This window comes from Paramacrobiotus metropolitanus, unplaced genomic scaffold (genome assembly GCF_019649055.1).
Source record: "Paramacrobiotus metropolitanus isolate TYO unplaced genomic scaffold, Prichtersi_v1.0 Parri_scaffold0000038, whole genome shotgun sequence".
NCBI lineage: Eukaryota > Metazoa > Tardigrada > Eutardigrada > Parachela > Macrobiotidae > Paramacrobiotus > Paramacrobiotus metropolitanus.
The window spans coordinates 1,009,653-1,023,933 of NW_026570258.1; positions in this window are offsets into that span (position 1 = coordinate 1,009,653).

A 14,281-nucleotide genomic window follows, 5' to 3' on the forward strand; every position below is an offset into this window, starting at 1 on the left:
TATTTTGCCTTCATACAAGTACGGTAACTTCTGCAAATTTTTCTCCTAAAACTTTTGCAGTTTTTCTGGCGGCATATCCGTTCTGACTCGGATAATTCCCTGTGAACGCGGCTGAATAATTACTGGAGACATAGGGAATAATTCCATTATGAAAAATTCGATGGGCACCGGTTCCGGTTCCACTCGGTATATGTCATCCTCGGTATTATCAACTATTTTATCAACATCCGGATCAATCTGAGTTTCTGACTCCCGTGTTGCCGTGTGAATACCGTCCTTTGTGTACACATATGCCGGAATATCCCCAGAGTCTCGCGCATCTTGTGACTTTATCGCTGGTGCTAAACAGCTTTGGATTTCCTGTGCCATTACTACCCGCTGATTTTCGTCTAATTGCTGGATACATTGCTGGGTGAGTTCATTTAATTTTTCACGCTCCAACGCTAGTTGAATTAGCTGTTGTTTTAAACGGCGACTCGCGCCCGATTTTCGTTTCCGTTTATATTCATATTGGTCGATTCCTAATTGTTCCACGTCTTCCTCACTAACATTGTCTTCTGATCTGACATTAACCGGTTTGTTCTGTTGAATCTCGTTCCAGATACGGTGTTGTTCGCCTACATCTACATCAGCCGTGGCGGCTTGTGTCGCCACTAACTCCGAATTTTGCCAATTCGGTGACTGTTCTCTTCTCTGCTGACCATGATATGCCACCGTCGGATCCTGTGGAGCTCCGACGTAAACTGCTGAGTCAGTTGGTGCCATTTTGGGTGACAACCGAATATTGGACACGTCCAAACCGAACGGTAATTTGCTTAATGCCTGTTCGCGCGTCAGCTTTTGCTTCTCCGCCATTCTGTCTTCGTAGGAAACGGGGACTGGGCCCATATCTGACAACGGCATATCTTCTGCTGGAACAAATGTACCATTCTCGAAATCCCCTGCAGGAGCTGGATTTTCCGGTGAAAATTTAACCGTTTTCTTATCAGGAGTCGCTAAGAGTTCCTTTCGGTGCGTCAAATTGTAATGCTGCCTATAATTCAAGGAGTGACGGCATTCTTCACATTCCTTTTCATACTCCTCTATCTGGATAATGATATCCGGCCAGTAAAACATTTTCACAAGGTACGGGTAGAGTTTTTCTCTCGGACCATACACCTGTTTGTGTATTAAATTCTCATGGAACTTAGCAATTAACTTTTCGCGCCACTGGAATGGGACGTAGATGCGTGGGCACTGTCCGTCATGATCAGGGATTCGACAAATTAATCCTTCGAAAGTAGTCATTCTGTTTAATTCGTACTTAAGATAATTCGTATTCGCATATTCGGGCCTGTTTAGGTAGCGTAACCACATTCGGCTATCCATACAATTTTGCTGCTCGATTTTCCAGAACTCAACATCTCTGTATTGTTTTTCTGTTGGAAATCTGTCTCTGTCCTGCGGCCGAGTCGGCGGCATCATCCAACGCATCAACTCTGGATTTCTAGCTAATTTAGAGGGATATTCCCGCTCATGTGTTTCGTCAACATGCTGATGGTTGAAATCAATCGGTACAACGTTTAGCACTTTAATTCCAAACACAACGCATTCAGCTGTTTTATTTGACTTTTTAGGAAAACCTGCAAACGTGTACTGTTCATCCGGCAAAATATGAAGCAACGCTGCCAACGTGGTAAGTGATTTAATTGGTTTACCGCCACCCCCACAAACTTGACTAGCATTAATTGCAAAACATCGACTTGGTTTAATTATAGAATTTTTAACAGGAATTTGTACTGCCGATGGCGGCTTTGCAACTCTGTCGCCTATTTCTGGCTTCTGAACATTATGCTGAAGCATTACGCCTCCCCCACAAACTTGACGGGGAACTGGGTTTATCGGTGGGTCAGCTATGTCGTGTTGCATCTCACGCTCTTCCGATTTTTCCTTTTTTAGTTTTGTATAGCCCTTGACCGATTCCTTTACAGCTTCTTCCAGAAATGCCCGGTCTCTCTGATTCGATCCTGGTAGCATCTGACTCGCATCTGGTGACTTCGTGCTTATTTGGATTGCCGGTTTAAGAGGCCGCGGCCATTCCTCTTTCGCTCGCTGAATATGCATCATGCATATTTCTGCTGGCGCTTTCGTCAAAATCAGGTGAGCAGATTCATACGGTACAAATTGTGCTTCCTTCGCAATGTCGATTCTTTCTGTTAGCATCAACGCCGGTATTGACGGTGACGGTTTCACTCCAGGTGGGATCATTGGATCAAAGTGATGAGCTCAGACTATATCAGCCATTGAATGCATTGTCCTTGGAAACCATGTTGGAGAATTCGGGCGTCGACGCGACAATCTCCACGTCATGGTGTTCATATCCAGAATAAAAGGTTTTGTCGCTAAGAAATCTAGACCCAATACAATGTGGTCCCGTTCGAATGTCGAACTGACTAAGACTGCATGTTCGAACGCCATCCCAAATTCGTGGATGGTTATAATTGCGCACATAGGCTCGATTAACTGTCTTCCTTGGTAGGCTGTGTGGACCACTCTACCTTGGATATGATCTGGACACTGATGGATGTACAAATCCAAGTCTTTCGCCATTTGATGCGACATCACCGAGATACTGGAGCCAGTATCTATCATTGTCTTAACTTTGTGGTAATTCACATCAATTACTGAATACCATGCCTGGGCGTCCAGAGTCGGCTTCAGGCACACCGCATCCGTTACCGGATACTGATTCGGATCCACAACTTCCAACGTGTTACAACTCACCGGAGTACCATTCACTGCTGAAGTTCCTACTACTTCCAATTCCATAACATTCATTTGGGGATTATTACATCTATTTGAAATTTCTGGTGTAGGACGATATAGTCGCGGCACTGCCAGAGGATTCGGACACGATGCACAGAGTGCATTCCATGACATCGGTAACAAATTTCATTCCCTTGGTTATTTCGCCATGCTTCTTTACAAATGTTCCTCTCATCGAACGGCTGTTCCTGCTGTTCCGGTTGCTGAGAATTCTGACGGTAATTTTGATTATTATTCGGCTGTTGCTGCCGATAATTATTGTTATACCCTCCGCGCTGGAAATTATTCCTGCGGAAGTTATTTCCATAATTATTGGGCCTGAATTGTCCTTGATTCCTGTCCTGATTGTTATCATTTACAGGACCATTTGGCCTAAACTGCTGGAAATTCTGTAACGGCGGAAGTGGCTGCTGCACTGGCTGCATCGTGACAACAGGCGCTTGCATCTGCGGCTGAATCATTGGTGTCGGAGGCGGCGGAAATGTCTGTGCAAACTGTACCGGTTGCGTTTCCTGCGCCTGAGGCTGCTGGTAAACAGGATACGGAATGTACTGAACTTGCGGCTGTGATATGTTTGGAACGGAAGTTGCCTGCGCCGGCGGTGGCTGTGACGGCTGACCTTCCGCTTGTACATTCTGGTAATTCCCTGAGCCAAAATACGGTCTTGAATATCCGCCTCTATTACTGAAATAATTTCCGCGGCCTCCACGCGACTGGAAATAGCTTCCGCGAGACTGAAATCCACCCAGATTGGTACGATTTTCTGCATCATTGATGCTGCCAGCACTTCTTGGCTCTTGTATAGATACGCGTTGTCGTGATTCACCGCCTTTTTTCTCCTCATCCAGAATTTTCTGTAATTTCTCGCAATCCTGCACCTGCGTTTCAAACTCTTCGTAAGTTTCCGGCCTGTTGCGGTATAAAGTTGCATACCAGCCCGGTCTGTGTTTTTTCAGGCCTTCCAACAGAACTTCCACCTGTTCCTCTTCCTCAATTCGTAGCTCCTTGAACCACATCATGAAACTATCCATGTATTACCGGACTGATTCTTCCTTTAGGCAATGTCTATTATTCATTGCTCGTCTCATTTCCGCCTTCGACGATGCACCATTAAAATGCTTGATTAACGCCTGCTTAAAGAATCTGTTCCATGTCCTCGTCGGATTATCTTTATACAATTCGGCAAACCAAATATATGAGGCGCCTTTCAATGCACCGGAAATTGCTTGGCAGGTTTGTCGGTCATTCCATCCATTCGTCGTACGACACTGGTCTACCGCAATTACCCATTGCTGTATCCTTTCCGGACGTGAATCGTCAAAATTCGGCAATTTCATACTGGATTCTGTTTTTTCAGATCCTCTTTTTGCCAATTGTGCTAGGATATCCACAATTTTGCCTTCCGTATCCTGTTGTCTTTGCGTGCGCGGGTCTTGACGGGTCACTCGCTGGGATGAGCGGGAAGAGACTGAACCAGTCGCACTCGGCGGCTCACGGTAATCATCTTCCTCACTCTGCTCGTCCGTGTCGGACATTTCTTCCTCAGTTTCCGTGTGCCGTACACTTTTCTTCCTTCTACGATCTGTTTCGACTGTGTACCGTTGTAACACTTCTTTCCTCTGGGACGGTATTCTTTTCAGCTTGATGAAACTTTCCCTTTCTCTTTCCCCAAGCAACATATTTGTGGAGGCTGTCCTTGCTTTAGGTGTTTCGACCACTTTCTCTGTTCGGATAGCCGGCTTTAGTGGCGGCACTGTACCGGGCTCACGTTGAGACAACAACAAATTTGAATCCGACGGTTCAAAAATCTGGTGATCGTAAAGATCCTTCCTAGACGGAGAGTTAATATCGCCAGCGCTCAACGGCGCCTCCGATTCGAAATGTACTTCTCGAGCTGCATGTTGATTCCGGTAATGTTGCAGTTCATCCTGCATCTCTGCGCACGCCGCACCGGTATGCTGTAACTTTTGTTGCAAACCATTAATTATGATTCGACATTGGTCAGTTTCAGCCCGTAATCTATCTACTTCCGTTTGCCTTACGAAAGCTGCCGCTTGTGCTTCCCTCATTTTCTTTTCTGCATTACTGCATTTTGTACAGTCTTTCGTTAATCTGCGCTCCTTTTGCAGTTTCTCCTTCTCCGCTTTTTCTGCTGCAATCTCAATTTTGTACTGTTCAATTGTTGCCAACAACGTTTCTTCCCTATCTTTGGTTACCGCCGACGTTGCCGCTCGCGAAGAGGACAAGTACATTTCATTCTGTGATTTAACTGTGGCTAACTCTTGTTGTAATTCCGCCACATAGTCCACATTTGGGTTAATGCGCTTTTGTTCTTCCTTTAATTGTCTCCTTAGAGATTCATTCTCATTCACGTCCTGTCCGTTTTTCTTTTGTAACTCAGCATAGGCATCCCTTTGTTGCTGTAACTCAGTACGCAACCTTTGATTCTGTTCAGTCAATTTCTGGTTTTGTTTTTGCAGCGCGGCTTCCGCCTGCTGGTTCGCCTTCGAACTTCTGGATGCCTGGAGGTTTTCATTTTCCCGACGAAGTTCTTCCGCTGCATTTTCTAACTCACGGTTACCATCTTTTAGCTGTTGGAACTCTTCCAGTAATTTATCATATTCCCTTTTATCCGTGTCCGATTTATCACGATAATTTTGTAAACTATCGGATAATGCACGATTCTTATACAATGCGGTATCCCGCTCTTTATGAGCTGCTTCACATTTCTTGCGCATCTCATTAAATTCAGACTGGAATTTTAATTTCTCTTTTCTCTCTTCCTGTAGGAGTTGATCCAGCTTTTGTGATTCGCCGATGGAGTCCAGTTTCAATTTGGACTGTGCCACGATTCTTCGTATTCCCCGGATAAGGAATGGAATTGAATCGCGCACAACTTCCTGTACTTCCTGTTTTGTTTTGGCTATTGCCAACTTATCATCTACATTGGCTGCCTGCTCCATGAACTCCTCATCCGTGAATTCAAAATCTTTATCCGACAGAAAGTTCTCCAGTCCGGCCTGGGACGCATGAAATGTTGTTTGACCCGTGCGCACAATTTTCATCTTGGGTAAGTGCAGTGTTTCGTCATGCTTATTGGCCGGTGTTTCATAGTTAGACGAGTGGTCGTCCTCTTCTGTGCCTATCGTGGCATCGTCAAAATCAATAAGGCTCACTTCCGTTGCTGGTTGATTTTCTTCCTGAGGACGAGCTAGCACCTCTTTTGGCGCCGATCTCTCCTTCAGTTTTGACACCGTATTCACAACCTTCTCCTGTACGGATCTGGTTGACGGTTCTGAGGCTTGAGGCGTTTTTTTTCTCCAACTCAGTCAGTAACTTCCGCGATTCCAGTTCCTTTTTGAATTCTATAGCTTTTTCCAATGCGCGCTCCGCGGCAGCTTTGAACTGCTCATCAGTCACATATTCCTTTATGTACGGCACAGGGATACACCTGTCCGTTGACAACCAATTTTTTAGGTAATTGGGCATTTTCCGCTGGTATTGCGGCAGCGTTGGATCCTCCTGATACTGAACCCAAGGTAATCCGCAATATGGTACATCCGGTACCTCAATGCCCAATTCTCGATACATCAACTCTAGTGGAATAAGGTCCACATTAAATTTAAATCGTTTCTGGCGCGATGCATCGTACGGTCCTTTCTGATACAAGGCAAGAATTTTCGGGTCAATCTTTATGATCGCCCTCGAATTATTCTTCTCTGTATCTGCCATTGTGCAGTTTTCTTCCCGACTCAAACCTTTGCGGTTCAAGTCCCGTTTTCCCTATAATTAATTACTTTTAGGCGATTGTGCCCACTGGATTACAACCTTTTGCGGTTTTAATCCAAATTCCCTATAATGGCGATTGTGCCTTACTACGAAAATTCCCTATAATTACGATGGCAATTGTGCCTTACAACAGCAGCGATTGTGCTTACTGTTAACTCAGGTTCATTATCTCACCTTTGCGGTTTGAGATAATAATCCATTACGGCAATTTGCTGCCTTCCCTATAATTAATTACTGTTGACGATCTTTGCGATCTCAACACGAATTTACTTTTATTTCCAATTTCACTTTATTTTCCACGCCGCAGGTCAATCTCCGATTGCCTGGTTTGTTTACAATTTTAGCTGCCTGGTATGGCTAGCTATTGATTTGGCCAGCGATTCCGCTGCCTTTGTATTCACCTGCTGAAGATTTAATCTAGGCTTGCCGTAGACAATAGCTTTAGCTCTGATGCGATCTACAGCTACTATCTAAATGTAGGCCAGGCGCACTGACGCTACACTTTACGTTTTATTTTCTCCGGTCATCGCTTTGCGCAGACAACCCGGAAATTACCCACTTTCAATCTTTATTTCCACCACTTTTCTCTGGCTGACCTTTGAGGTTTCAACCAGTTTATACTGCTGAATTTACGGTCCAAATTTATCGATTAATTAATGGCGAGGAAGCTCAGCCAATTGGGCGAGGAAGCTCAGCCCGGGGAGGAAGCTCACCCAATTTAAAACCCTAGGCCAGTTCTGGAACACTGACCTCCTTCGGTGTACCTTTCGGTTCGACACCTTTCTTCGGACCACCACAATTCTATCAATTAATTACCATCAGATTCCTTCCTTAATTTCGCTGTAACATCTGGAAATTAAAAACCATCGGTGGGCGCCATGTCGTGTTATGTTGTCGTTAATGGAACTAAGAAGTACGCGATTAACTAACGACTCTCCGAACGGGATCGTCGTGGCCACTATCCCTGCCTTGCTCAGTGGGTATCGCAACTCTTGTCTCAACTGTTACAGCGGATCGCAGGAAATACACGGAATCTGGTAGGTTCAGGAACATGAAGATCAGGAGTCCCTAAGCGATTGTGCTGAGATGATACTTCTAACTTCCGGTCGTTACATATGCGGGTCGGACGAAGCACGAGCATACCGTGTTTACCACGCTATAATCCGATATAAATTACGAACGTCGATAATCACAGAAGATGCTTTACTTCGCTAACACACAATCATATGCACAACACAAGGAAAGTTAAAAGCAAGTAGTCGTCAGATCAGAAATCCAAGACTGAAATCCAATCTCTATCGATATTAGTGAAATCTCAGACTTAAATAGACTTCAGAAGTAAAACATCAGATACACCGCTAAGCCATAGATATAACGAATCACAGAACTGATCAATGCTGATATCCAGTGTTTGTACTTGCAGGTGAAGGCGGACAGTCAGTGGATGTACGGTGGAATCCCTCGTACGTACTCCTCCTCCACACGTCACGTGATAACCTAACGATGGGCGGGGGTCGGATGTCTGTGCCGAAGATAGAATCTGCAAATAAAGCTAATTGGTTATTTGCACTGACGGTTGCATGATTGGCATCTAGTACACATCACGATTTGATGTAAACAGAATTTCCGCTGCACGGAAGCATCTCAAAAATGCGCATGAGCTTTTCTTCGGACTGCTCAGTATTAACTCCGTGGAAATGTTGTTTCGATCACTCTCTCCGCTGTTAAACTTTACGAATATTTCGCATTTCATGTTTTAAGAAAAGCTTTCAGCACTTATGGCGTGTGAAACAAGTGCGACACTTCAAAGGCTTTAAGGAAAATGGCCCGGTACATAGCGTCAAAACTGGGATACATACATACAAAACTGGGATACATACATATAGGACTGTCAAATATCAGCAGCCTGCTTGTATCTGCGGCACGACTGCTGCGCACGTATCGGTTACTCATTTTTTCCGCTATGACTAAGAGAAAAAAAGTGAAACATGTTCCCACCACTGATAACGGATACACTCGTAGAAATAAACACCAAATCTGACAGCACCGTGAATTCTGCAATAAATCTGCATTCAGTGCCATTCACTACCATGGACAACGCAACACAACAAGCGCAACCTTGTTAAGAAAAATAATCTCACATAGCTTAATAACATGTAATTAATTTTTTCTTTATGTGTAATAAATTTGCTAATTAGGTGCTAAAAAACGAGGTGCGAAATTACTAATTAGGGGCAGATTCGCTAATTAATTAGCTGTAAATGTGCTAATTAGGCGTCAATGACTCTACTGTAGGTAGTTCATATTTTCGCTCAGTTACTAGTTATTAGGTTAATTAATTAAACCTCATTATCTTAAAACTTATTGACGAACTACAGTAAGTACAGCGTAATTACATACAGTTTAATGCAGCCTGGATCACTACGAATGTTTATTAGCAGCGCAGAATAATTTTAAAGAGTTGACAAGCGGTCATGAATGTGAGCGCGAATTATAAAACCGAGCTCAACAGCTCGGTTTTCTAATTCAGCAACTGATTCGCCATCTGACCAATGCGCGCGGCGTTATCAGTGAATCTGTCTGACTCACAAATCAGTGCGTGAGTTGCTGCGCACTCGAGAGTTTTGACCTAGATACAATTCGCATCAGAGTCCCAATACGTAGCATATTTGACAGCAACTATATATGAAAAGTTTCGCTTTCGCGCATTTCGAATCACTTTTATAATACTTTATGTCATTCTAAAGCTCAATAATTTGTATACATTGTTCTGAAAACCGTTTGCGCGCGCAACATCCGGTTGCCGAGATATGGCGTACTAAAATGGGCGAAAAGTTTAAATGCGTTGTTGATTGTTGTGTAACAAAAGCCTGGTTATTACCCGTTCTTTTTGAAACTTTGCTAAAAGACACATGGATGATGGCCCTAAAGAAGAAAGTGAACTAGTTTCAGGTTCATCGCATTTTCTTCCTTCCAAAATGAACTTCAAAAATTTTAAAATTCATTCTAAAATTATGCGAAAATGCTGTGAACCTGAAATTGGTTCACTTTCGACTTTATGACCATGTGGCTTTTGCAGCAAAGTTTCAAGAATATCGGGTAATAACCAGACTTTTAGTACACAACAATGCAATAAACTTTTCACCCATTTTAGTAAGCCATATCTCGGCAACCGGATGTTGCGCGTGCAAACGGTTTTCAGAATAATGTATACAAATCATTTAGCTTTAGAATGACATAAAGTATTATAAAGTGCGCGAAAGCGAAAGTTTCAATGTTGGTACCCCATTTTTGACATGTACCGGGCCATTTCCTTTAAAGACTGCCATTGATTTTCTTTCGAAAAAACTGACTTTTCTGCAGGACCTCGTGGCCGTGGATTAATTTCGCAATACCTGAGCCACACTCGAAAACCGGTACGTAGTACGAGCGGACTGCCGGTACTACGTACTGGATAACCAGGATAAATAATCAGGACACTTCTGGCAGCAGTGCCCTGGTTATTTTAGCAAATCCTACTCTAGTCTGTTTTAGAGATATTAAGAATATCATTCAGCTAGTCCCACCCAGCAAGCCGCATTTCTCTGTTTGCTCTTCGTAGCCGCCGCTTTCAACCATATGGTCACGCTTTGCAGGTCCGCCTTATCCGGCACTGGCATCCATAGGCATAGCACTCCAGAGCGCACATTCCAAATCATCACCCAACGGCAACCGCGCCATGCTAATATACCCGACAACGTCCGCTTGGCAGGTTACGGCAGGGTGAATATCGCCACGCCTGTCCAGAATGTGTTTGAGGAGAACACCAGAATCAAGATACACCGTACAGTTGACCAGTCGCATGGCAGCGCACGGAAGACCGCGGTACGCTGCGACGAAGTCCTGCAGGCGCGTGGCACCCACAAAACAGTGTCGAAAACGCCTTAACCCGGCTTGTGTTTCCTCATTCAAAGGCTCAGTTAAACGCTTAGAGCATTCATGATCCAGCAGTCGGGGATTGTTGCAGCGAGCCAGCTTCAGGCTGAAGTCAAGACCCACAAGATGGATCGCTGATAGTTTAATATCGGGGTTGTGCTTTCCGACATACTCGATTACACTGCCCATTATAAGCAGATCCTGCCCATTCAACAGCCGTAGTCGGTCGACTATAACGATGTGGCGTGTTGATGCGCACAAACAGTGGAAAATCGCTAGCAGGATGCAGCGAACCAGCTGGTCCCGGCTCGTCCATTTATCGCTGTCATCGCTCCCCATTACTAGATCGGTCTTCAACACCGGCTTGAGCAATATGTAGTCCCATAAAGGGCACACGAGGCGAGCGTTATCTGTGTTATACTATCGAGGTGGGCAAAAACTTCCAGCCACAATTCCACTGGCAGCGCAGTGGATTTGTCCGTTGACTGCAAGTCTACAGGCGATGCACTCCGCGGCAGGAACTGCAGCTGAGTGTCAAAGGATGTCCGAATGATCCCATTAAGGGGATGGCTATGATGGCTTGAATTCTAAAATGCCGTTTTGCAAAAAGAAACCGCTATATAGATCGAAGACCGCTCTGTTAGATGGCAGAAAGACCGAAATGACAGGATTGCGGGGTTATGAAATATGAATTTTTAAGTTAACTAAGTAAGCGGAGTAACGGTGGAAGCAGTGACTGGCTCGGCTCACCATTACCGTACGCATATACGAGTTTGCGCATATTCAATGAAAGCAATGGGGAGCAAAGATTTGTGATCTACATCTTTTGTTTTACTGACAGCCATAAATCGAGCACTGGTCAGTGGAATGAAAGCAAACACCGAAAGACAATAGATTTTGGTCACACATAAGTGTGGTAGGAAGCGGACAATCGCCTGTCTGGATAGTCTCCTTGGTTTGATACATGTGGTGGGCTGTAACAGTCAGCATGTACATGACTGATGTAAACTTGCATGAACTTTCAAAGGCACCCGTTTAAAAAGCGGTCGATAAGCTTTGAAACGTAACTAGTCATTTACGGAGCACATTTTTTATTACAAAAATCACACAGTCGGTGGGTAAACATCTCAAAAGTTTAATTGCGAGAGCGATTTTGAAAAAATTAAGTTTTACCGAAGTTGTTGCTGAAAGAAGCAACTAGAAAAGTGTTTATCGCTCTTTACAACTTTAAAATTTTGTTTTTTCAAAAAAGCTCTCGCAAGGTGCTGGGGGTTTTTATTGTACACTTTGTGACTAGACTTCCCCAAATCTCCCCAGAGTGTGTTCGGACTAGTTAGTTTTTTGGGGTGGCAACTTTAAAACCGATTTTAAAGTGACTCGTTCGGTTTATGTCTGGGTTTGTTAGTACTGAATTTTTCTTGGATTTAACTATGTAAGTAGGTAGATTGAGAAACTGTTTAAGTTTTTGAATAACTATAAATGTTGCACTTTCTAAACGAATTAAGTCAACATAGCCATAGCCTTAAGTAACTGATGTAAAGAAACCTGCAAAAGCACGTCTCTACGGCAAGCGAAATCAAGATGTATCGAAATTCGAAGATGCTCATGTTTTCTTACCAGGAAATCAGATTCCCTTTTTACAAGCGGCACTGCTGAATTTTTGTCGTGTAACGATCGTCGTTGAATATACCTCAGCCGCCCATCCGCAATGTCGGTATAATAAAATGGCCCAATGTCATAAGGATGCTGTTGCATGTGTTCCTGGTTCAGCTGTTTAAGAAGTTCTTCAGCATAATTAGCACATAAAGAGCGGTACTTTTCCGGCAGCTCCACACTGGACATCAGAAACGTGTCTCTTTTCACTGTCTCAGGTCGACTGGTTATGTTCTCGACATTACAACTGTCACGCCCCCTTTCAGAAGGCAAAAACTGCGGTGGCACGGCGCGCCCAGCGGCGACCCACCAGTTACTGCCGACTCCTGGAAGTCTCCTGCGAACACGATGAACTGGGACCATATCGCGGTACTGCTCCTGGTTCCACCAATGGATAAGTGCAATGCCACATAGAACATGATCTATTTGGCGTGGCGGCATGGCCAGTTCAGCCGGCACCCACATCCACGGACCTCCAGCGCTCTCCGGTAGCAGTACTTCTACGGGGATCATCCGCCATGCATCGGAAGTAGAGAGGTCAGCGTCACGAACTGTGTAAGGTTCGGTATTATCGGACAAATATACGCGGTCAAAGGGGGTGAGTTCGCGCCGTCGGTTGGGACAGAGGAGATCGATGGCCCATTGTCCGCCAAGCCCATTACTCGTCCGTAACGAAGTAGGCCGTCTTCGCCCGCAACATCCACGCTGTTGCAGGACATTTCATTCCATATTGACATTGTGGATGAGATTGTTGATTCTAATTTTTAACTGAAAAAAATAATTACCTTTTAGGACAACGCCGAAAAAATGGCAGCGCAAACAACAATGCAATAAAAAAGAAGCTCGGGGAATTTCATAGCGTCAAGAGCTGGACATTAGTACGTAATTAAATCTTAGTTAAATCACGCTGTTGTTCAAGTAAACAGGGTAATAGACTGCAGTACACGTGTAATGTATGGGAGGTGGGCCGGTACATGGTACCAAATTCGTGTACATGCACGAAAACTTCCATGATTTTTTTCAAATTTTAAAATGAATTTTAACATTTTGAAATTCATTTTAAAATTTGAAAAACATGCTAGAACAGGGGATCGGTGTAAAAACGATCTTCATGGACATGCGCATTTATGTGCAAAATTTGAGGGAGAACGGTCCATAATGAGACTTTTGGTACACCTGAATGCGTTTAAACTTTTTGGAATTTTCTAACAGCCATAACTCCCGAACCGGATGTTGCGCGCACAAACGGTTTTCACACCAGTGTATACAAATCTTCTGGCTACAGAATGTCATAAACCGAAACAAAAATGTGTTTGGTAGTGCGCGAAAGTGAAAGTTTTCGTGTATGTACACGAATTTGTGCCATGTACCGGCCAACTTCCCTTAAGTGAATTATTTTTCTTGACAATTGCCCAACTACGTATAACACCCTTCAGAAAGCGAAAAATCGTGCTTATTACGAAAAAAGTGCATCGAGTAACAATGCCAAGAATTAACCATCTAAACCACCTATGTTTATTATTATTATTGTGTACTAATAAACGGTTTTCCCTATTTATCAAGCCATTAAATTGAGTCCTTTAATGCTGGTCATCGATTACAGCTTAAAAACTTTTTTAAAATGTAGTTATGACATTATGATTACAGAATAATAAAGTTTTACTGTACTACTCGTAGTTGGCAACTTCGATGCGAGTGTTGTATCAACCTGATGCGATCCTATCCGCAGCAAAACAAAAATTTAATTATGTCGAGAGTTGAGTGAAGTACTTCTACTCCATACTCGTAGAATGCAGATCGTATAGAACTATGATGCACCATTCCACTTGCTCAAACGTCAAAATGCAGCGTCAGTGCTATTAATTTCTCTTCCTCACGATCGATGATTCGATATGCATTTATTACATTGAACAGTTGTACAGTTACGGAGTTAGTGAGTTACCTATTCAATCAGTCAACATGGCCTATTCAATCAAGTTACCTATTCAATCAGTCATCATGGCCTTTGCCCAATAAAACTCTACAATCAGTCAACATCCATTTTATTGTAATGGTATTACACCGTTTCAGCTGACGATTTTGAGAGAGTACTCGTGCAGACGGGAGGTAGGTATGGCTG